Consider the following 23,242-nt stretch of genomic DNA (forward strand, 5'->3'; position numbering starts at 1 on the left):
GTTTTAATTTGCATTTACCTGATGATTAGTGACCGCTGATCATCCTTTCATACGTCTATTGGCCATGTATGTCCTCTTTGGAAAAGTATCTATTCAGGTCTTTGCCCATTTCTTAATTGGATTGTTTGGTTTTTTTGGACACTAATTCAATGAATATATGCACCCCTATGTTCATTGCAGCATTAATTATAATAGTCAAGATTTGGAAGCAGCACAAGTGCCCATCAGTAGATGAGTGGATAAAAAAGCTGTGGTACATTTACACAATGGAATACTACTCGGCCATAAAAAAGAAGGAAATGTTATCTTTTGTGTCACCATGGATGGACCTAGAAAGTATTATGCTAAGTGAAATAATCCAGTCAGAGAAAGACAAATACCATATAATTTCACTTATATTTGGAATCTAATGAACAAAATAAACTAACAAACAAAGTGGAGACAGATTCATAGATACAGAGAACAGACTGACAGCTCTCAGAGGGGATGGGGGTTGAGGACGAGGTGAGAGGTGTGAAGGGATTAAGCAAAGAAAACAAAAAGAAAGACTCATGGACACAGACAACATTATGGTGATTGCCAGAGGCAAGGGGGGCAGGGGGAGGTAGAAGGTAAAGAGGGAATAAATGGTGGTGGAAGGAGACTTGACTTGGTGTAGTCAACACATAATACAATATACAGATAATGCATTGTAAAATATTATACCTGAAACCTGTATAATTTTATAAACAGATGCCACCTCAATAAATTCAATAAATAAAATAAAATAAAAAAATTCTTTGCAATGTCATTTCTCTGATGGGTTCAGGAAAACTGATTTTGTATCTCACTTGCATTTTGCTTGTAATGAGAGAGCTACACTCTTTTGTAACTTTCTACTTCATAACTAGAGGTGGGACGATCACTACATGTGTTGATGGAGTGGAGGGAAGCAGGAGGGCAATCTCTCCTGTGTTAAATTTTCAAATTCCAGGAGTGTTAGTAATTTGCTCCTTGCTATAATCTTGAAAAATATTTTAACATCTTTGTTTCCTCAAATGTAAAAAGAAGATAATAATGTCTAAGTTTTAAACATTTTGTGAGGATTAAATGAACTGTTATATGTAAATCACTTAGAAGGGTCCCTAAAACATAGTTAAAATTATGAGTGCTTATTTTTATTTTTTATTTGAAATAGAGTTTTTCTTCAGTAAGCATAGAATGTGTTCAAAAATCTCAGCAAAATAATTACCCCCCACATTGTGGAGGGTAAAATTAAAGACTACAACCAATTAGTAAAACAAAAGGTATTTCCATAAATAAAGTAGTGTTTAATCAACCTGAATAACTACTTTCAAGTTGCTGGTAAGTTAGGTCCTTCATCAGTGAAATTAGGTACTTAGTTGAATGGGGAAGGAAATATGCTGTTACATAAATTGAAATAATTGAAGGAGTAATCAGTCCCTCTGGCTTTGAGATATACACTATCATTGCGGGTCTGTACATTTTCTTGAGTAGATGGAATACCCTAATACAGGGCAATGCACAGCTGATACTGTTAATTTTCTTTTTTTCATCATTCTGTATGTATTTATTGAATACCTTTTACACATACTACAGTTTGGGGCATACAGATTTAGTGTAAGACATTGCCCCGAACTCAGTGAGTTTGTTCTTTGTTTGTTTTTTTCATTTGAAACTTTTTATTGAATTTATTGAGGTGGCATTGGTTAATAAAATTATATAGGTTTCAGGTGTACAATTTTATAATACATCATCTGTATATTTTATTGCGTGTTTACCACCCCAAGTCAAGTCTCCTCCCATCGCTGTTTCTCTCTCCTTTCCCGTCTCTGCCTCCCCTCCTTCCTTTCCTGCTGGTAATCATGCTGTTGGCTGAGTCTCTGCGGGATGTTTTTTCTTTTCCTTTTTCTTGCTTAATCCCTTCACCTTTCTACCCAGCCCTCCAAACCTCCTCCCCTCTGACAGCCATCAGTCTGTACTCTGTATCTGTGAGTCTCTTTCTATTTTGGTTGTTAGTTTATTTTGTTCATTTAGATTCCACATATAAGTGAAATCATATGGTACTTGTCTTTTTCTGACTGGCTTATGTGCGCCACCCCGCAGTGGCTGCCTGTGCCTGGTTCTAGGCTCCTGAGATTTTTTGTATACAAAAGAAGTAGCTGCAGAAACCAGATGGAACATGGTTTTAGCCTCTAGTTTTTCTCTTTTCTTGGTCTCTCTCTCTCAAAGTCTTTTCCCTTCTAAAGGCTTTTCTAAAGACTTTCTTCGTATTTCTTACTACCATTGTGGCATCTTCCAAATATCTTCCCATTTTACCTCTTCTTTCTTATGTACCTCAAGCCAAAATAACTTAATCATCATTGCCAATCATGATCATTAACAAAGAATTTCAAGAGATAAATATGTGATATTCAATTAGTATATTTTCTTAGTAACAATTATTCAGGACTCCAAAACTATATAAAAATATTAGATATTGAAAAAGTTCCTTAAAAATTAAAGAAAACCCCCCCACAAATTTCAGTATCATCTTAATCAGGTCTAGGCTTTCAAAATTACACTCTGGAAAAACTGTGGCTCTGATCCACGAACTCTTGCAGTCTCTGACATTCTCAGCTCTGTTTTCTTAGGTCTCCTCAGGCTGTCCTGGGTCTATCCAGTTTTTAAATTATGGCCAACAGCAAAGTTAGTGTGCTATCCACTGCTGGGAATATTGAACCACCCCATTTTCCCTCAGCCTTGCTCTTCTCTAACACCCCCAAACAACACAGTTTATTCAATCACACACCACCCCCCACCCCCCAGCTGAAAACAATGCAGTACATCTGTTCTGCTGCATTTTCAGGTTCTGTGATTGCTGGTTCAGGGACGTATTTCTAGTAAGGGCCTCTTCCAGTATAAACAACTTATATGTAAGCCTGGCTTTCTTCCTAATGAATTTGCCAAGGAACAAGCATTTTTGGATACAGTGTGTACATTTTCTGAAGGAACAATTGAAAGTGGGGCAACCTTTACTCCCATCTGTCTCTGTGTACTTTGCTAGGCCAGCGACAGCCATCGGTCACATGGTCTGCTCCACCCACCCACTGATGGATTGTTTCCTTTTCGCCTTGTTTTTCAGGTTGATCGTCTCTGAGCTAGACAGGCAGGCAGCTGCGGAGGACAGGAACATAGCTCTCAAATCCTTAGATAATTGCAAAAGGCAGCTGAGTTCAGGAGCCACACCTGTTAACGAGCTGCCAATTATTTATATGCTTATAAATCACCTTTTAAACACTAACAAGCACTAATAAGCCTTGACTGCACGTTACCATGGTAACTAACCATGTCCCAAAGGGGAAGGCTACTGCTGACATATGGACTCTGGGTCAATGGTCCAGTATCTCCTGGGACTGACGTTTTTATTCCTGCACATGAAACTGTTCTGTCCAAGTACAACCTAAAATCACATGATAAAGGAAGCATAGGACATGATGAAATGCCTGCTTTCCCTGCCACAGCCCGAGTGTCTAAAGGGAATAGAATTGTGTCCAACTCCCCACAAGCTAGAGGAACAAGCTACCCTAACCTGTTAAGTGGCAGTTCCTATGTACAGCCACGCAGCTGGTCTGCCGAGGCCACCTGCTATGAAAAATTTTATTCCTCAAAGCCTCCTGGGCTTCTAGGCTCCACCAGTCTGAAGAGGTTTTCCTTATATGTTCGGTTTGCTGCAACAAATAGATAAGAAGATAAGCTACTTGTGGGATGCTCAGTAATATTTAGTGAGATGCAAGGAATGGTTTCAGATGAAAGAGAACATATTTTTGCTCCCAGCAAACTGAAGGCATTTTTCTCTCTTCTCTTAAAAGCACAGTGAGAAGGCAACCATCCATGACCCAAACTCTTTTTATAGTAGAAAAAGAAAACCACCTCTGCCTTCAACTGGCTTTCCAGACTAGATATAAGGAAACTCACCCCAAGTGGTATCGGGTATGAGATGGCAGCTCAAAGAAGCTGATGGTTACAGGGCATTAGTGAACATCGACCTAATCAAACAATAGAGAAATGTGATTGTAATCATTTTGTCATGACTGACCCAGAAATGGCTTTTACAATGACTTCTAAAAGATACTAGTTTTCAATAGGAAATTGAATTGCTGATACCACAAAGAGGCTCCTTACCCTTCAGCAGGTGTTCTGATTGATACCTTTAACCTCCCGACCGCCTACTATCGGGAGAGCATGAGCTTTAGATCAGTATTCATCAGTATCACTACCATTCATTTGCAGCTCTTTGCAAATCTTCAGATTTTGATGACAATTATGCCAGTGGTGGGGCTATATTGCACCCATTACTTCAGGGTGTTTTCTGGTCCCTGCATTCATTATATTATGAAAAGAGTATGAGTTCAGAGGAGATTGATTTTATATATCTATATCTGTATATCTATATTCCTATCTTTTAAAATTTTTTAAAAATCCTCACCCGAGAATATATTTTTGTTTTTTTAATTCATTTTTTAGAGGGAAAGAGAGAGAGAGATTGATGTGAGAGAGAAACATCAATTGGTTGTCCCCCTATGCACACCAGTCAGGCATCGAACTCACAACCTTTTGGTGTATGGGATGGTGCTCCAACCAACTAAACCGCCCAACAAGGGCTCCTGTCTTTTATACATCTACCTTTGGAGTTATGCATATGCCATTGCTAAGGGATTTGCTTTTTCTTGCCATTCTTATTTTCAAAGAGAATGTCTACTTCATTCATATTTGGCTTCTACTAATCCTTCTTCCTATCTCCTGTGCTTGTGAGACAATATAATTCAGATAGGCATTTAGAGTCTCCACAAAGGGACAAAAATATGATCAAGGTCTTGGGTAGTGTATTATGCAGGGTTGTTCCCAAAATGAAATTCTTGCATGAGTAGGGTTACTGTGTGAATAAAATTCCAGTGGGAGGGAAAATGTAGGACTGATAAGAGGTCAAAAGATGATCTGTTGTGTTGAAAACACTGTCAAAATTCAAAGGCTGCAAAGAATGTCTAGATGAAAGGGCAATCAACCATGTGGTTTGTGGAGAAAAATTGTATGAAGGAACATGTAACCTTTTGATCTTGCTCCAGCCAGTTAGTAGCGAGGCTGGCAAGGTGAAGGACTAATCTGTAAGTGTATGCATGACTGATTTATTATGGAACTAAGTCATTAGAAATGTCAAGGGAAAGCATACTAATCTCCCATCCAGTTGGGAACCTAATGCATTCCACCACTCAGCCTTCTCTTCATTTGTAGTGGTTGAATGGAAAGAGCCAAGACTGGGAAACAGAACTCCAGCCTACTTGTGCTTCTGAACAGTCCAGAATCATTGCCAAATTATTTCTCATTTCTAGGTCTTCATTTTCATGCTTGTATATTGTATTTCATAAGGATATATCAGTTTATACCAATATGCTGTATGTGTAAACCTGTGAAAGCTGAATGTCTTTAAGTAAAATATTGTCAGCGTGGAAGATGATAATATGTTAATGATAATAACTCCACATGTCTTTTGGCGGTCGACTGCTCTTCTCAGAATTAATGAGAAAAGGGTATTTAATAAAATGCACACAGAAAATGAAAACAAGACTAGACACAACTATAAAGTGCTGAAAGAAGCAAGGAGAATGGGAAATTTTTTAAAGAGAATAAGTAGATGCCAACAGGATGGAAAGAGAAATTAGAAGATTTGGGTGTAGAGTGGCAGAAAAGATATTTAGCAGATGAAGGCTCTGGAGACCTGGTTCTAATCCTGGCTCTGTCACGAGCCGAGTGATCTGAAAGAAGTTACTGAGTCTCTCAGACTGGAATTTCTCATCCACTAACAGAAAGATCTTTTATCAAATGAAATTGAATGTGGAAGCTCAGTGTATAAAAGCAGCTTAAAGTCTTGTTTCTTTTATTGCAGTCTTTCTTGGCATTCTGTTTGCTCCTGCTCTGCACTGCAGCTTTGGGCACCTGTTTAAAATTCCCAACTTGGAGGATCATAGTTTGAAAACCAGGGAATTGGATGGCATCTAATGGTCTTTCTAACAGTATCATTCTTCCTTTTGAGATTCAAACACTCCTAGAGTAGTTTCAGTTCCCTTGAGAGGGGAATTAAAATGGATGTCAAAGATTGACCCAGATGGAAAAAGTAGCTGATTGTTGAGTAAGCTTATTGTTCACTGTTCCATAAACAAATATCTAGAAACAATATTCACCATAAAAGAAAGATGAGTTCATGGGGAAGTAATGTCCCACAAATCAATACTATTCTAAGAAACATTTATTGAAGTAGAGTAGAAAGAGGAGCCATGAAAATCACTTAGATCAGAAAACTGAACTCTCTACAATTCATTGATATCCAATGTAGTCTGATCAAGTTTGCAACTCAGAGGATCAAAATGCCTCAACACATTCCAGCAAAAGGTTGTCAGGGACACAATCTAAGCCAGTTCTTCATTCAGGCTCCTTTGTTCCATTCTTTCCCCCTTTGCCCAATAATTCAGTGATGTTCCTATAGGGAAATATCAAATGCAGTGGCCCACTCCTAACAAGAGGCAGCTGGACGGGCATCTGACCAGATTCATTCAATTTTTTGCAACCAAGAGTAAAGGAGGGTTTGGGAAGTAGGTAGGGTCTTTACCAATGACTTCTGCAAAATGCTCGTATTAGCAGTGCTTTATACAAAAAAGTTCACACAACTCTTTCCTCAGCTTCAGAATAGGACTGCTATTTTGGGGGGTGTTGGAGCTTTTGGTAAGTCCTGAACATTTTCACCTTTTCTTTAAGGCTGAAATTTCAATTTCAATTTCCAAGTTTGAATTCTTACAGTGGTGTGTATATATACTGCCAGATGGGTTAGGGAGTTGAGGGAGGAAATGTAGAAATGGAGCTGTGGGTGGGAAAACACATTTATATGATAGCCCTCTGACAGCTTTTGTCTGTATGTTGTTGATGTAGTAATAAGCTCCTGAGGCTTTATGTTAAATATTTTATCTCAAAAGGAATTTTAAGTATTCTGATTTTAAAATTCTGTTAATACAAATATTTCAAGTTTCTGTAACACCCACTTTTGTTGGTTTTCAGATCAGATGCTCCCGCTAAGGATTATAAGTCAGATATTTGTCTGAAATCTCACTTGATATGCCTGATGACCTTGGAAATTCAGCTTATTTAATAACTAATATCTGAAGGGTCAAATGATAAGTAAGAAGAAATGGCATTCTAAACTTGTTGATGCCACCTTGTGTAAGCAGATGAAAATCTCATTTCCAGCCTCTTTCCTTTTTTTCTGTCCTCTCTTTTTTTGGTCTGCATTTGACTTTCCTAAAATTCACTGTAAGTTTAAGTATGTGATGTGTGGGTGTGGGGGTCTGTGGTACAAAGAGGTGCATATGAAGAAAAGAATAGGTCTGCCCTGGCCAGTGTGGCTCAGTTGGTTGAGCGTCATCCTGTGCACGAAAAGGTTGCCAGTTTGATTCCCAGGCAGGGCACATGCCTCGGTTGCCTTATGTATGGGAGGCAACTGACCAACCCATCAATGTTTCTCTCTCACTATGTGTGTGTGTGTGTGTGTGTGTGTGTCTCCACCCCCCCTTTCCTCTCTCTCTCTAAAATCAATTTAAAAAAACATTAAAAGAAAATAACAGGTACTAGGTTTAGAGGTTTGGTAAGAAAATATAAGGAAGCATTTAAATTATAATTTTCATTATTTCAAGTTGTTTTTATGCCCAGAACTGAGCCAGACCCTGAAGTGGGTATTTAATTTGGACAAATATGTGATATTATACCTCATGAATATAGAAAGAAAACAATGTGTGTAATATGTGTGGGGGCTGTGTGGTAAGTCTGTATGTAGCTGCCGAGGAAATGTGGCCCTGTGATTGTATATGCCGTCCTCTAACTCATCTCTCCATTTCTATTTGGTTGCTGTTAAGAGTTAGTGCAAGCCCTCTGTGATCCAACTACTGTGTATTTCTCTAGGTCTCCAGCTAACAGCCTTCTTCTAGACATACTAAATAGCTTGCAGCATCAGTTGAATAGAACAATCTATGACTTTCTTCCCACTTCTTCCTTTTAAATTATTATTTTTTTAAATTTAGCTTCAACATTCCTTTCACCATAAGGCTTTTCTTGAAATTACTTGCCCTGTTCAGAAACTTTGAGAACGTGTATTTCATCTTACCTTTGTGGCTTCACCCTTCCTCTTGCCAATGTCTTATCCTAGCATCACAAATTTCTAGAGTGCTAATGTGTTAGTTTGGTTGATACTTCCTATTCCACTAAACTCTGAGATGGTATCAGGAATTTAGCAAGCCTGAACTTCTAGAAGGGGGCAGGCAGGGGACTGAGCTGCCTGGGACTGATTAAGTCAGTGTCAACAAAATGAAGTCCAGTGACATTCATGGCTTAAAAACTTTAACTTTACAGAACTATTTCCCTAAGGCCTTAGGGCAGATTCTAATTTGAATCAGCAACAATATCTGCTTGGCTCCAAACTGATGGGCATCTGCTAATTTTTCTAACTGCTTTAATCATTTTGGGGGCTCTGCTTTAGGATCTCTCCAAATCTCCTCCTCTCATTAATGCCTCAAGTGTTCAAAGCCTATGCCAATTTTAAGAAAGGTCCCGAAGGGATTACCTTATGTCCCCAATTTAGCATTCCTATGTACCATTCCATCCTTTGTCTCACTTAATGTATTAAAATGCAGGGTGGGAATTCTAGAATTTCCAGAAGTCAGTGACTTACAGAAACAACATTTGAAATTCAATCTAAGGTCACACATAAGCAAAAAGTATCTGGTGCTTGTGTCTGCCTGATCCACTATAGTAAGATAGCCTTGAGAATAGGGACTTTGTCTATTTCAAAAGTTTTCCCCCAGCGCTTAGCATAATAACCACCTCCTTTTTTGTTCTTTTTGTCAAAAGTAAATATTTAGGGTTATTTTACTGCTTTCACCTTCAAACACTCCTAATCAAGTGTGCTTACTAACTGAAAACTAAATGGGAAATTAAGAGAGAAAAAAACAAAAAACACCCAGAAAATGTCTTCAGGACACATATTAGATAATTTTTAAACTTTCAACTTCCTTTTTTGTAGTCCAGTGTAGGACTTGGGGGAAACAGTGAGGATAAAGGGAAAAAATGAGATAGTTGTATAAAAAAGGTTAAAGGTGCAAAGAAGGGAAATGTTAGGAATTGAGCTAAACTGGATATGAATCAAAGAGTAGGGAGGTGGGGAAAAAGTGGAAACAGAGACAGAGGGCAAATACAGAGATGTTACACGTTAAAAAAAGGCAAACACTATGTGAATGAGACACCGACCCCCTACCACCACCACCACTTAATTTCCCCACCGATCAAAATATGACACAGTTTAGCCTGGAAGGTCTGGACATATAGCTTAGGTTAAATGCTTTTCCACAATATTTCATGAAAGACACAGCTGAACTAGATGGCTGGCCCTTCTTTGTCTTTCTTGTCCTCAAAGGTCTTATGCACATAGTTCAAAATTGTAGCCTTCTTTAAATAATCTATTTTTAGTCTTATAGAAAGAGATGTGATCATTCATATATTTCTCAATAGCAAATCTTCAGACGAATGAACAAATCATTAACTGAATCATCACCCGTTTAAGATGAAGCCTGAAATTTCCGATTGTCCCTGATGACTTTAACAAAATAGCTGTAAATGGATGAGAGATATCATCTTTACCCAGGAAGATAGCAGAAGTTTCCTGAGAAGTTACGTACAGTTTCTTCAGAATTTAGACTTAATGGGAAGTGTAGGTGCCAGTGCTGTTTCTGTCTTTCAAGGACGAGTTTCATTTCATGTAGGTTATCAAATTTGTGGGCATAGATCAGTGTTGTTTCTTAAAAATAATACCTGGCCCACCCCCACTATCCTACAAAGTACTTATTAAAGTTAGGTCCTTATACTCCATAAACATTCCAGATGAATTAAAACAAAGTGCAAGATGATGCCTAGAGTAAAGGTCAAATTCTTAGTTAGACCATATACTCTGAAGGGTAAGGATTTTGCTCAACTGATCTAAATGAAGTTGAGCCATTTCTGGAAAACCCTGTGGAGCACCCATTACCATCGAGCACTGCACTAGGCACTGTGCATTCAAGGCAAATAGGCTGTGGTTCCTATCCTTGAGAACTTCATGATGTAGTGATAATAGTTCATCATCTCCTCAGTGAATTAGACAGAAGTATTTGCAGAGAACTCTGATGTATGTGTTTCAATGTTGTGCTACCCGTTTGACTCCAGTGCTTCCAGGAGGGTAAAGCAATGGGCACTGCCTGAAATGGGTCGGGCAGGCAGGGAGGGATGGCATTCGAACTGGGTCTTGATTAAGAAGTAAAAATATGCTGCATCAAGAGTAGTTGGAGGCAGGGAGTAGGGCAAAGAGGTAGAGTTATTTTCCCCATGGTAAGAGACTAAGCAAAAGTACACACACACACACACAACTGTGCACATAACATATATGTTCCCCTATGCCTGACTGTCAACATAGTTCGGAGTTCTGAACTGAGAATAAGAAGAGGTGTTTTTTCATGCTGGCTCTGCTAGGATTTATTATCATGTGACCTTGAGCAAGACCTTTAAAAATCTCTGGATCTTAGTTATTCCATTGATAAAATGAAGAGGCTAGATTGTATGGTAGCTAGGGCCCCATCCAATGGGGGAAAAAAATTGAGATACAGTTAAACCTGTCTGATCTAAAATTCACCATTTAGGGAATACAAGAATAGTTTATGAGAAGTGATCTAAGCTAGCATATTTTTTTCATAAAGGGAAAACATTTTAGACTCATTAATAGGAAAAATAATTGCAAATTATATATTTCTTTGTTATTTGCTAGCAGAATTCTTAGGATATAAATTTGACATTTTTCTTTAAAAATTAATGATGCCTTTTTTTCTCAATTTCAGATAAGAGAAAGCACTGCTAACAGTCAGCACGCTGACATATAGTACACTAAAATACTCTGGCTCTGCCTAGAAAAGTAGAGATGATAAAGAATCAGTGTCGTACACAGCCCCAAGTCCCAAGTGACAGCGAGAATTTAATGACTGGAAATATGATGGAGATGTACCAAATCTTCCATTCATATCTGAATATCTGTAGGATTTGCATTTGTCAAGTATGAACACTTGAGCTCACAAACTACGTATAATACCAAAGATAGCACAGGCACATTATCAACCCCTCTGCAAACATCTCTCAGAGATTTAGAGCTCGAGTTTTCAATCTTCAGTTCTCTGGTACCTCATTTGCCCCATCTGGAAGCACCATGAACACACCTAAGAAGCAAACTTGAAATTTAAACATTGCCAATTACATATAGCTAGGTTTTAGTTGAATTAATGAGTGACTGGATTACTAATGGGTTGATAATGTCTTAATAAGTCACCAGCTGTCCATTTGTTGGCGTATTTGTGATAGACATATTTCTGCACGTGTATCTTTATGTGTTTGTATAGGGGTGATATTCTATATCTTTTCAAATTACATTTAAATGTTTCTTTGTTTTTAGCATTGAATAATACTCCATTATCTGGATATATTACAGTTTATCAATTCACCTACTAAAGGACATTTTGTTTTGTTCTAATTTTTGACCATTATGAATAAAACTACTATAAACAAAAGAATAAATGTTTCTTGGGAAAATTATAATTTAGTACTGGTTATCAAAGGTAATGTTTTCACTTGTAAAATGCTTGCATGATATCAAAATTTTAAACCGTATTTGCAAATTGGAGCAACTACTGTGAAGTCGCATTTTAGGGAACAGATTCCATTTCAGTTGTTTACTAGGAAAAACATCAAACATGTATTTAAACCATTCCCTTCATAAAGGTCCATCATCTGCTAATGATGAAGTTGGCCATGTGATGTTAGAATTTCTCCTGGGAACATGGAAGTCCCATTACACATGTAGCAATCATCTCTCTATTCATCTGTTGATGAATCTCTCCAATCATCTGTTGAATTAGCAGCAGGCCTAATGGAACTTTGGATAAGACAGAGGGATTCGTTTGGAGAGGAGACCACCCCCTTTTCCTCAGGGTGTTTATCATCTCATAGCATACATAGGGATGTCCTAAGCTTTGTCTGCCCTGGGTCCTGATTATTCTTTGATATTGATCCAAACCACTTAGTGATGAATGCAGGCAGCACTCTCCTTCTATTTAAAGGTCTTCAGTATCTATTATTGTTTTTATGTTTATTATCTTAATACCTGACATTTATAGCATCTTTCTTCCAAAGAGCTCTCTGGAGTGCAATAGGGTGTCAAAGGAAGACAAATGAATGTGGAAGCACTTTGTGTCCTACAGATGAGATGAGATTTGCACTGGACCTGCTGCCTTCTAGGAGCACTTTCCTTGCTTCCTCACTGTTGTTCCAACATGCCAACCATATCCAACGTGCAGGTCTTAGACTCTGCTCAGTCTCTCAAAAACACAGACACTGCACACACACCCCTACATTTCAACTCTCACCTTGATCCCCATGACTCCACAAACTTTATTTTACTACTGGATCCTTTCTTAAAGCCCAGGTCCATATTTATGACTGTCCTGTGTACATGTCTCTTTTAATATTTAAACAAATCTAACATTCCCAACATAAAGCTCATTACTTATTTATTATTAGAAAAACTATTTTATAACTTTATTTGATATTCAAAATGCATTTTGAAATGTACAGATTTTTTTTTTTTTTTTTAATGGCCGGGCCCCAGTTAGGAATAGATTAGCATAAAGAAAGGTATAAGAAGCTCAAGGGCAGAGAATTATGATGAGTAATCAAATCCAGTGAGCACAGCCTGGAATATTTTGGACTCTGAGAGTTTGAGGATAAGATCTATTAAGAACTAGTAAAAACAAATCTAGAGTTATATTAAGCAGAAATTTAGGACAATCAAACATTCGTAATAAGGTCGACTTCAGCTCAGGTGTTATGTGAATTAGGATCCAAAACGTGCATCCCATTTTTAGAGAGTGGACATTAGCAAAATATTAATGTTAATTTATTAATGAGTAATTATAAGCATCAACACTGAAAGGATCATATGGCTTCTTTTTGAAAATTTAACTTCCTTAATTATGCACATCTGGGAAATTCATGCAGATTGTGCTAATGCAGCCAAATTCATTAACAAACACTCCCTCCAGTAGCAGTAGCTAACCAAATGGCAAGCCTGATGCTCGGAAAGGATTAGTTACGCCCCCTCCCACTTCCCCAAACACTGCACTCTGCTTTTTCAATTCCCTGATCTCTGTCAGTGATTATCCATTCCTCAGAAACCCCGGGGAGGATCGCGGGACTCATCTTGGATGTCTTCCTCTTACTCATTTCACATTTTCAGTCAACAGTTCTATTTGACTCTGCCTTTATATCCCTTACATTCTTCTTCACCCCCACTGTAAGTCCATTCCCTTTTAATGCCTGAGTTACTGAGACAATATCCTAGCTCCATTTTATTAACTGCTACACTGAATGTCACTTTCAAGAAGTTGCCCAAGAAAATAAAACACTTCTTGTTTGCTAGTACATTAAGTATAGACAAATGCCCCTTCCCCTTTCATCCTTTAAGATGCTTATTAATCCATCTCCATTCTCTTTATCTAAAGGAGTTTCCTACTACTCCCCAGCTTGGTCAGGGGCACTTCCTTCCCTGCCCCAAGATGTTGCATCCTAAGTCAGCATTCATCCCTCTCGTTGACCCTTATGAACTTCGCTTCGCACTCATTTACAGCCGTTACCATCCCGGATATACTTAAGGACTCCATCCCCAAGCCCTACCCTCTCAGCTGAATTCTCTTTGAAGACTCAGTTCAAATACCATGTCTTTCAGGAAACTGCCCTCTAGTCTGGATTAGGTGGCCTCCGTTATGTGGACACAGTACTGTGCAGGTACTTGCACAGTGCACACTCATTGCCATTGCCCAGCTATCTGCATCTCCTTCAAGGCTGTTCACTCTTTGAGAGCAGGGATCTTTCCCTGTGCTTCCTTGTGACCTCAGTGCCTGGTATCCTGACTGACACATAGAAGGTGGGAATGATCTCCATGTGTTTGAATTTCTCTGCATTTAGAACTATTTTCTCAAAATTTCAGACTTAATTGAATACTGGTTTTGAGTCAGTCACTAATTTATTGATCTTCTTTTCCTAACAAGGTTAAAATTCCTTATTACAGAGGATTCTTTTTGTGGAGACCATACTGAATGGTTCCCACAGATCTTTCAGAGTAAGTACCCCTTTCCAAAGTAGGTGATCAGTAAATTTTTGTTATTTAATTAAATAACAAAATATTATTGCTAATAATATCACAAACCAAAAATAAGGCAAATCAAATTGGTAGGAATGGAAAAAAGTTGCAAATCTTCACTTACTATTGTTCCTTAATACCAAGATGGTCACTTTTGTCCCAAGAAAAATCATTTTGCTCAGGCACTATATGCACTGAAACTGGTACCAGCATTAGATGGTCTCACATCAGCTAATGAATAAAAATGTTCTATTTTAAGAAATAATCGATCATATTACAAGTTGCCCTTTACTTCCTTATTTTTTCTCCCTTTGCCTATGTTGGCTCACACTGCCTCTTGTTCACTTAGTGTTGTCACAATCCAAATCTTCACACCTGGTTATCATTTTCTCTACTCTTCTGCCTCCCCAAACTGTCTAGTCCTTATATCCAAGCTAGATAGTTCCTAGATCAAAGCCCTACCTATATCCTATTTTTTTCCTGAAGCAGTGAATAGTCCTCATATCTGCTCATTCTCATTGCTTTCAAACATCACAAAGGCTTCTAAAGCCACTTAACAACCTGATTCTATCCTAAGATCAATACTGTCATGCTTTTTTGCCATAGAAAAAGAGAATGCCATTGAAGAAAAAGACTCTAATTTTGATTTTGTTACTGAAAAAAAGCTTTGTGAAAATTTTAACTGATAAATTGTTTTGGGGAATATTTACTAAGTGTATTGGAAATTGTCTATATTTTGGAACTCTCGATATTGCCTATATTTGTTTATATCTGTATATATGTATTGTGTAATATTTCACTATATTCTTATTCCTCTATTCTTGATCAATATCTATTACCTGTATAAAAACTTCTTTTAATAGGCACAATGCATGGAGCTGATGGTCTAAGCTGAGTTTTCTTGTGTGTGTGTGTGTGTGTTTGCATGGGACCGGGGTGTTGTAATTATTATTTAATTGGTTAAAATCATGTAGATTCTTTTTATCAATTTTAATTTTAGATCTCTTAAAGTACTTTCACAGTTTTTGGCCTAAAAGCCTTTATCTCTTGTCAGCAAGAAACGAAAGGTACAAAAGGACTCTTTCATTTAAAAATATCATTTTTACATATTCTCCCTATTAGAGGATTACTGGGTTTAGGAAACTCTTCTTGCATAATGTTCATATTCCTTCAACGGTTGGTATTTACAAGTCACTCCCATGCAAGTATAAATTATTTTAATCAGCTTTATTTTTTTTCTGCTAAGAGAGAATGGGACTATTTATCATGAATGGAGTTAACTGGAGAGTAGTATGTCAGGTGAATAGCCGGAGAGCTGTAGTAGGCTGTCTATGGTGGGCATACAAGGAAGAAGAAAAGAGAGCCCCAGGCAGTGAGAAGGTGAGGAATTCCACTCCAGTTCTTCTGCTGACACATGTATAATACTCTGGCATCCCTGAAAATCATCTCAAACTATGCCTTTGGCTCTAGAGCATCAGGTGATATAAGACCACAGGTATATTCAAACTGGTAATTGGAGTTAGTCTTTGCCTAATTATCTATTTGTCAAACTGATATGCATTTGGTTTTGTTTCTTACTTGCTTAAAAATTTAAACATAGCTAAGGATTGTTCTGAGGCAATGTAGATCTAGCCTTAGAGAAATAGGCATTTCTTCTTGGATATTTCTATTTCTACTATTACTCTGGTTTAAAACGACCTATGATACCTCAATGTGCAACCAGCAGAGGGAGACAAGCTCAGATTATATTTCTTCTTGAAGCATAGCAGAATCAGTTAATTGCTATGTGCAAATGTGTTTTTAAAAATCAAAATGAGGTTCATATTATTGACAAATATGTCACTTGCTCAATGCTATATTTACATATTGAAGTTACAAAGAGAAATTAGAGAAAACATAAGGGAAAATGTAGGAGAAAAATCTTGATTTGGGGGCTTAGTTTAGTACAGAATTTAAGAGACAGTATCCTGTGAAGAATGTTGCATTCCTGTGACAACTTCCTGAGCATGTCCATCTGGAGGTACAGGCTATTGGAGTACCAATTTAGGAACCAACCCAGTATTCTAAAAGTAGAATGTCCAAATTTTCTTTGAAACTAGCTTCTTAACTCCACTTTCTCATTTTATCAGCCTGGTCTTTGAGGGGGAAAATAGAGGACTGTTTTGCCCTTCCTGTTTCTTCAACTTTTATATCTAATTAATTGACAAGTCCCATCAGTCCCCCTGTGAAATTCTTCTAAAAGTCTTTGCCTCTTTTCTCTTTCCACTGTCACTACCCTGTGGCCTGCTTTTTGTCATCTCTTGCCTGTTCTGTTTCAGAAGCATTGTAACTGGTCTTCCCTGACTTTGACTTGCCCCAATTCATCTCAACTCCACTGCCAGTTAGTTATCTTTTTAAAACACAGGTCTGATTATGTCACTGGCTTACTGAAAACTTTTAAAGTCTTTCTTTTGCATTCAAAATAAAGGCAAACTCATTAATATGCCTGTCAAAATTCTCACCGCCCCCAACTTATATAGTTTTCCATTCTAATTTTTTTCCCATCTCTACCCCCACATCCTTTCCCACAGTTTACCTGCACCCCTAATATAAAGTCTCTAGGAAGGAGTTTATTTCTCATCATTATTAGGAAGCAGTAGCGTATATAATCAATGGTGTTTATCACTTTCTCATCATGTCATCAACAACTTTATTAATCTTCTAACTAGCTACTCTACTTCACTTTTCTTCTAACCTCTGATTTTTCCATTGTCAAAATAATCTCCCCAGGTTGTCAGCATCTCACTTCACTATCTAAAGTAGCCTTCTGGGAGATGATGAGAAGTGTGATTCTTCGTGCAGGAATTCAGGATTCTCAATTATGCATCTCTCTCTCCAACCTTCTCTCTGTCCCTGCCCCCTGCTAGTCAGGTAAGCCAAACCCCAGTTCCATTGTTTCAGGCTGGTTTTCACGGTTATGCTTTGTACCCTTTGCGTAAGAGGTTGCCTTTCTGCACTGTCCTCTTATACATATTCCATTTGCTTCAAAAGATCCCTTTCTTGAATACCTTTTCTGAACTACCTTTATGTCTTGGTTCTGCTCCTCTGTAACTTAGTCCTTGATCACTCACAGGCCAGTCTTATTATCTGTTTCATGTGCTTTCCCGCTCCAGCCCCGTCTTGTTTGTGGGCTCCTGGGTTGCTCATGATGAGAACTCTGAATTTTATTATTTTGTAGTACTGCTCAGCAACAGAGAGGTTTGGCCATAAGTGTTGATCAATTTTTGGTTTTACTCTGTAACGAAGAGCAGGTTTGAAAGTCCTGCCTTACGATTGTACAAAGGTGATGTCCGGTTCCTCTTGTAGAGGGGTTTTGAATGACATACCCCTCATTAGATTTCATGAGGTCAGGGCGTCAATTTTGTACTTTACTGTTTTCCCAGAGCTTCGTACAATGCCTGTCCTATGATAGGCCTCAAAAACATTGATTATTTTAATGAAATGTTTTCTACATGGCAACATGACTGATGAGACACGTTGTTGAGCCCTCTTCCTCTTGTGCAGGCAGTGCTCCTGCATCATTACTGAAAGCAGACAGGGCTGCGTATAGGAAAAGGAGATACTTTTAAGCAGGCAAACTTCTGGGACCCTTTGAATAATATGATGAGCTAACAATAGATTTGCCCTGAAGCTCAATATTGTCAGTAAACTCTTGAGAAGACGTATTAGTGTTATTTACATGATTTATAGCCTCAAGATATTTAAGTTGGCATTCTATTTAGATTTACCAGGGTAGCTATTGCCTGCTAAATAAATATAGATATGTAAGAAAATATTTAGTAAACTTTAGCGGTTAAATAGCATCTGCTCATCTTGGGACGCACTTCTTAATCTTAACAAAACACTTTCTTATAGTGATATGTGATTAACATGTAATAAACATATTAAAGGGTAAGCAAAGTTGTATTTGAAGAAAAACACCAAATGAGACACAGGATATTTTCCTAACTCTTTGGCATAAATGATGGTATACGTGGCATTCTATCAGCTTTTATTTGATGAGTGTTGGCTTTCTGCAAGGGAACACCAGAATTGAACTCGTAAAATAAGGAAGAATGCTGGTATGTGGAAAACATTGATCACTTGTGACAGAACATGGGTCTTTCCATCATGGGAGACTCTAGTTAGCTCTCATTTCCATTGTTACACCCCAATCCAAGCCTGTTGCCACTGGGTGATTAAGATTTTTTTCTGTTTGTCTCTTTGTTTCTACTGTCGTCCTTCTACCATCTACTTTTCCATGTGGCATTCAAAGCAATCTTTAAAACAATAAATCAGATTATGTCAATTCATTCAAGTCACTAGAATAAAATCTAAACTACCTTATTTTGGAATCTCTTCATTATGACCCCTCCTCAATTTCTAATTTCATTTGCTTTTCCAACTCCCTCCCACAATATACACACAAAATCCATTTCAGGTATATTGTTCTTGTTTAGATTCCTGGTGTGTGACATACCTATTCCTGCCTCAGGGCCTTTGCACATGCCATTTATTTTATCTAGAAAGGTCCTTTTGCAGATATTTGCATGGCTGCCTTCTTTGATTTCAGGCCATATGTTTTCCTCATCACACCTCCAGGCCATTTTCTCTGTATCATACACATTTTTGTCTGTAGCCTTTACTTTCCAAAAAATATCTTAATATGTATTCACTTGTTTAGTGTCTATTTCTGCCTCAAGAATGTAAGTTCTATGAGAATAGAGCCTTGGTCTGTTTTGATTCACTACCATATCAATAAAAGTGTATTGAGTGATTAAACCTACTGGGCATGTCAGTGTATAGAATTGCACACCTGTCTCCACTCTTCCTCATTTCTCTTAGGTCTATTTTTTGATTATAGGAATCCAGGTCACTACAGCAACAATAAATAGAGGATATAATTGCTTGATTACTTGCTTGTATTAACATCTTGCTATAATGAGGACTCTGCTATTACCGTCTTTCCAGATGTTGCAATGTTCTTCCCATATGTGAAGATTAATGCAGATACAGCATTACTTAGCAATTGCCACCTCCTTGTACATGGTGACAGAGTGGGAAGTCTAGAAAAGAGGAAGGTACAGGGGCTAATGAGTATGCACACATTTGAGAAATAATAAGGTGCTTATATATGAGAAGAGGTCTTCTGGTGTGGGAGGACCCAAGCAGCAGCTCAAGAATCACAAAGAGCTTTTGAAACCTTGGACAGATAGAACTAAGCACTGATACCTACCAAAACAGAATGGGTGAACAATGAAGCAGTAGATCAGTATGATAACAGTGAATCACAAAGGCATGAACTAAAAGCAAACCCTGAAAGAGCAATTTTAATTGTGCAGAGTACAGATTGAGTGTTTTACATTGCTGAGGGTTCTATAGTAAGGATTTGAATGATATTTAACTCACTCAAAGTAGATAGATTTTGTTAGGCAGTGGGACACATGTGAATGAAGCTATTGTATTCAAAGGAGCCAAGTTCCAAAGGAAATTCGCATGAGATGGTGCCATGCTTATGCGCATAAACCGAGATACTTGAACATTGTTAAATGATGATGAAATCATTGAGAATGTCATAGAGGAATCCTAAGGAGAAGTATTAATAATTCTGCATTTCTAGTTCACATGGAAATGCTAATACCACTTATGAAAGTAGAGTACAGCCATGGCACTATTATGATTAAAGCCTTACAACTGTAGAGGTGTAGAGTAGTATATTAATAATATTATAGGCATGTTTAGCATAAAATGCAAGCAATGTAGCTAAATTAGCTGTACATTCCAGGCTGCATCTGGATTTCCTGTGAGCCTGATACCTTACAAAGCTAGCAGGAAAATAAACCTTTCATGCTTCTTAGGGTGCTCAGACATTAGCCAGTTTTTGTTTTTCCTGTAGCATTTGTCCCTGGAGAATGCCCAAGTCTTCTGAAGCCTCTTTTAGAATGGCAGTATGTTATTTTAAAGTAGTAGTTAAGATCATCTTACTTGGGCGATGATGGCTGTTTCACATGGCTAACAGCCATACTTGCCTCACAAATAACCTGAAAGTATGTTCATTTTTGCCAGCCCTCTGCGAAGAATGTCTATAGTGGTTTACAGAAAAATAGCTTATATAAATTTCAGTAACTCACCTAGTTGTTTCTTTCTCTATGTTTCTTAGGAAAACAAAGAGGAGTTCATATTGGAGTGGATTTCGGGGAGTGACCATTAGAATGAGATAAGTTACTCAATATAGAGTGACTATTGGATTTATTAGAATTCATTAGATCTTATTGAGAGGAGAGAAGACCAGGAGGATTCCATAAGGGACTGAACCAGGGAAGGATTCTGAGAGAGCATAAAGTTGAAGTGGAAGTCAATAGCACACCCACAAATAGATTTATTATTTCATAAATGATGAGATAGCCATGTGAGTGGGCTTGGACATTCAATCATTTCTCTATTCTTATATATATAGATTATAGAGTGTCCTTTCTGTGCCAAGAATTGGGTTAGAAAGTTGTATTTGAAGTGCCACCTGGATGTACATGATAAATATTAAATAATTAACTTACATAATAAACTTCATGATTTCGAAATTGTTCAGAAATCCGGTCTGAATTATGAAACAGTCTAAATTAGAGCATTTTAAAAAATGTCTTCTCTTTTGTGTCTTCCAGTGCACACAGTAAGTCAATTTAGTTTAATAAAAGTTGGCAAGAAATGGACTTTATTTAATGAAAGTATTAAAAAAGACTTTAATTACATTATATGATTTTTACAGACAATATGTACTTATGATTTTATCTTCCTAGGAAGGTTAGGCATGTCTATTACAATTCCGATTACAATCCTGATTAACTTAATACATGCTTTTCTCAGAATGATTGTGGAGGCAAACTCCAGATCTGATTGCTTTGCTACAAATTCCACATTCCTACTACTTTGGTATGAATTATTGTATGAATTATTTTGTACTCCAGTATGTTAAACTTCATACTTCATCTTAGGACTAGACAAGTCGTACTGGTGACTTGAGATTATTGGTGTAGGCATGAGTCAACAACCATGTGTAAATATCTCCTACAAATAATATGCCACCACCCCACCATACTTCTCCCTTATTTTGAAAAACTTCTTTCTCTCTTCATTCAAAATGTAGTCCACTGATGCAAGAGGATATGTATACTCTTGATATATCTGATCCTTCCCCTCAGAATATCTAGTTAACATTGGGGGTGGAGGGTCACTCCATTCACCTAGCATCGTCAATGGAAATAGATGCTCTAGTAGCCCTAGTCCTTTGTGTCTCTCTTTTCTTCCTCTTGACATTGAAGAAACACCACTCACCCAAAGAAGGTACTACATCTAAGCCTTTGTCTAAGCAACCCCTTCATTTCTAAAAACTCAGAAGAAACCTGCCGAGGATTTTCAAGCCTGTTGGCAGTGGTGGGTGGGGGTGGGTGCTCTTTTCCCTGAAATCTTGGCAGAGTTATATAACTTGCATCTCCACTTGGCACTTGAAGCTAATTTTCCCACTGATATAAAGAACTACAGAATTTTGCGTGTGTATGTTTTTTTCATTCAACTAACCACTTAACCATTTTTAATGGCAAAATGGGTTCTCAGTTTTAAGCATCTGAGTTAAAATTAGTGGTGAGACATCATTGGTATATTATCTGGGGACTGCTTATCGGCCCCAACATAGAACAGCTTGATTTATATAATTGTAATGTATAATACAAAGAAAAATTGACCCTACCAATCTTGAATGTTTGACAATTCTGTTTCTGATCCTTCAAATTCTTAAAAAAACAGGAAGTCTTTCTTTGTTTTCCCTCATAATCTAAAGGAGCATATCTCTTTTAAATTGATAAAATGCAGAAGATAAAGTCTTTGAATAGTCTGTGGAAACAAGGCAGTAAGTAAGTGCCTCCATACAGCTTGTATTCTGGAGGGCTAGAGAAGCATTCATGTGTGTGTGTGTATATACATATATATATGTATATGTAACCCCCCCCCCAAGTATCCTTGGCTAATCATTTGTGTAAGAGTGGTGGCATAATACATTTGTATATGTATGTGTGTGTTTGTGTATTTACTTGTATGTAATTGAATATTTAGGGAAAGATGTATAAGAAATTGGAAATATTTGTTACTTCCAAACAGGAGAAATAGGGTGCCTAAAACAGGGATAGAAAAGATAACTACAATTTACTCTATAGCATTCTGCTCCACTTCACTTTTGCACCATGTGGATGTCTTAATATTCAAATACACAAAATCTAAAAACAAAACCAGAAGTCATGGGCTGGTCCACTCCCATTTTGTATCCTCAGCATGGGTACTCAGGGAGATGTCTAACGAACAGTTTGAGGATCTCACGAGAGTGACTAATAGTGTTAGCCCCTTATGGCCCGTATCACTTGGCTTGACTCTTGGAGTAGAAGCAGTAACAAATGAGGGCGAGCTGTCCGCCAGTGACTGGAGGGCTGTGTGCAGCCCGGTGCCACCCTGTAAATGATAAGCTTTCTGATACAAGCCTCCTTCCTTGCATATGAACATTTGGAGAAGAAAGTGCGGGTAGAAACTTGGGTAGCAACAGCAGCATGAGGTTTGAGCGATAATCCTCAGTACCCTTCCTCCTGTGTGGGGCTGAGCGAGGTTTCCTGGAGAGTGAGGTTGATTTAGGGACCAGGGATCAGCTGCTGAGGCTGGCACTTGGAAAAGACAAACCAAGCATTCACACCCCAGACCACTCAATACCAGCATTGTCTCCAATCCATCTTTCAGAAGGGGGCTCCAAGGGGGGGGGGGAAGGGGAGAAGGGAAGGAGAGAAAAGAAACCTTTTAAATCCTGTAAGAGAAAGTGCAGGAGCGAGGGAAGAAGGAACCAGATGCGAGCATGGCAAGTCAGTTGCCAGGAATGTTTAGCTTGGAAATCCACTCTGGCTTTTA

At 37.9% G+C, this 23,242-nt stretch overlaps 1 protein-coding gene across 2 annotated transcripts in view; it reads left to right on the forward strand.

Annotated features, from left to right (window-relative positions):
• LSAMP (limbic system associated membrane protein) overlaps nucleotides 1-23,242 on the forward strand; it is a 1,857,927-nt gene that overhangs the window by 1,276,910 nt on the left and 557,775 nt on the right. The window lies entirely within an intron of this gene.

The sequence above is a fragment of the Miniopterus schreibersii genome, assembly GCF_964146895.1.
Source record: "Miniopterus schreibersii genome assembly, chromosome: 5".
NCBI lineage: Eukaryota > Metazoa > Chordata > Mammalia > Chiroptera > Miniopteridae > Miniopterus > Miniopterus schreibersii.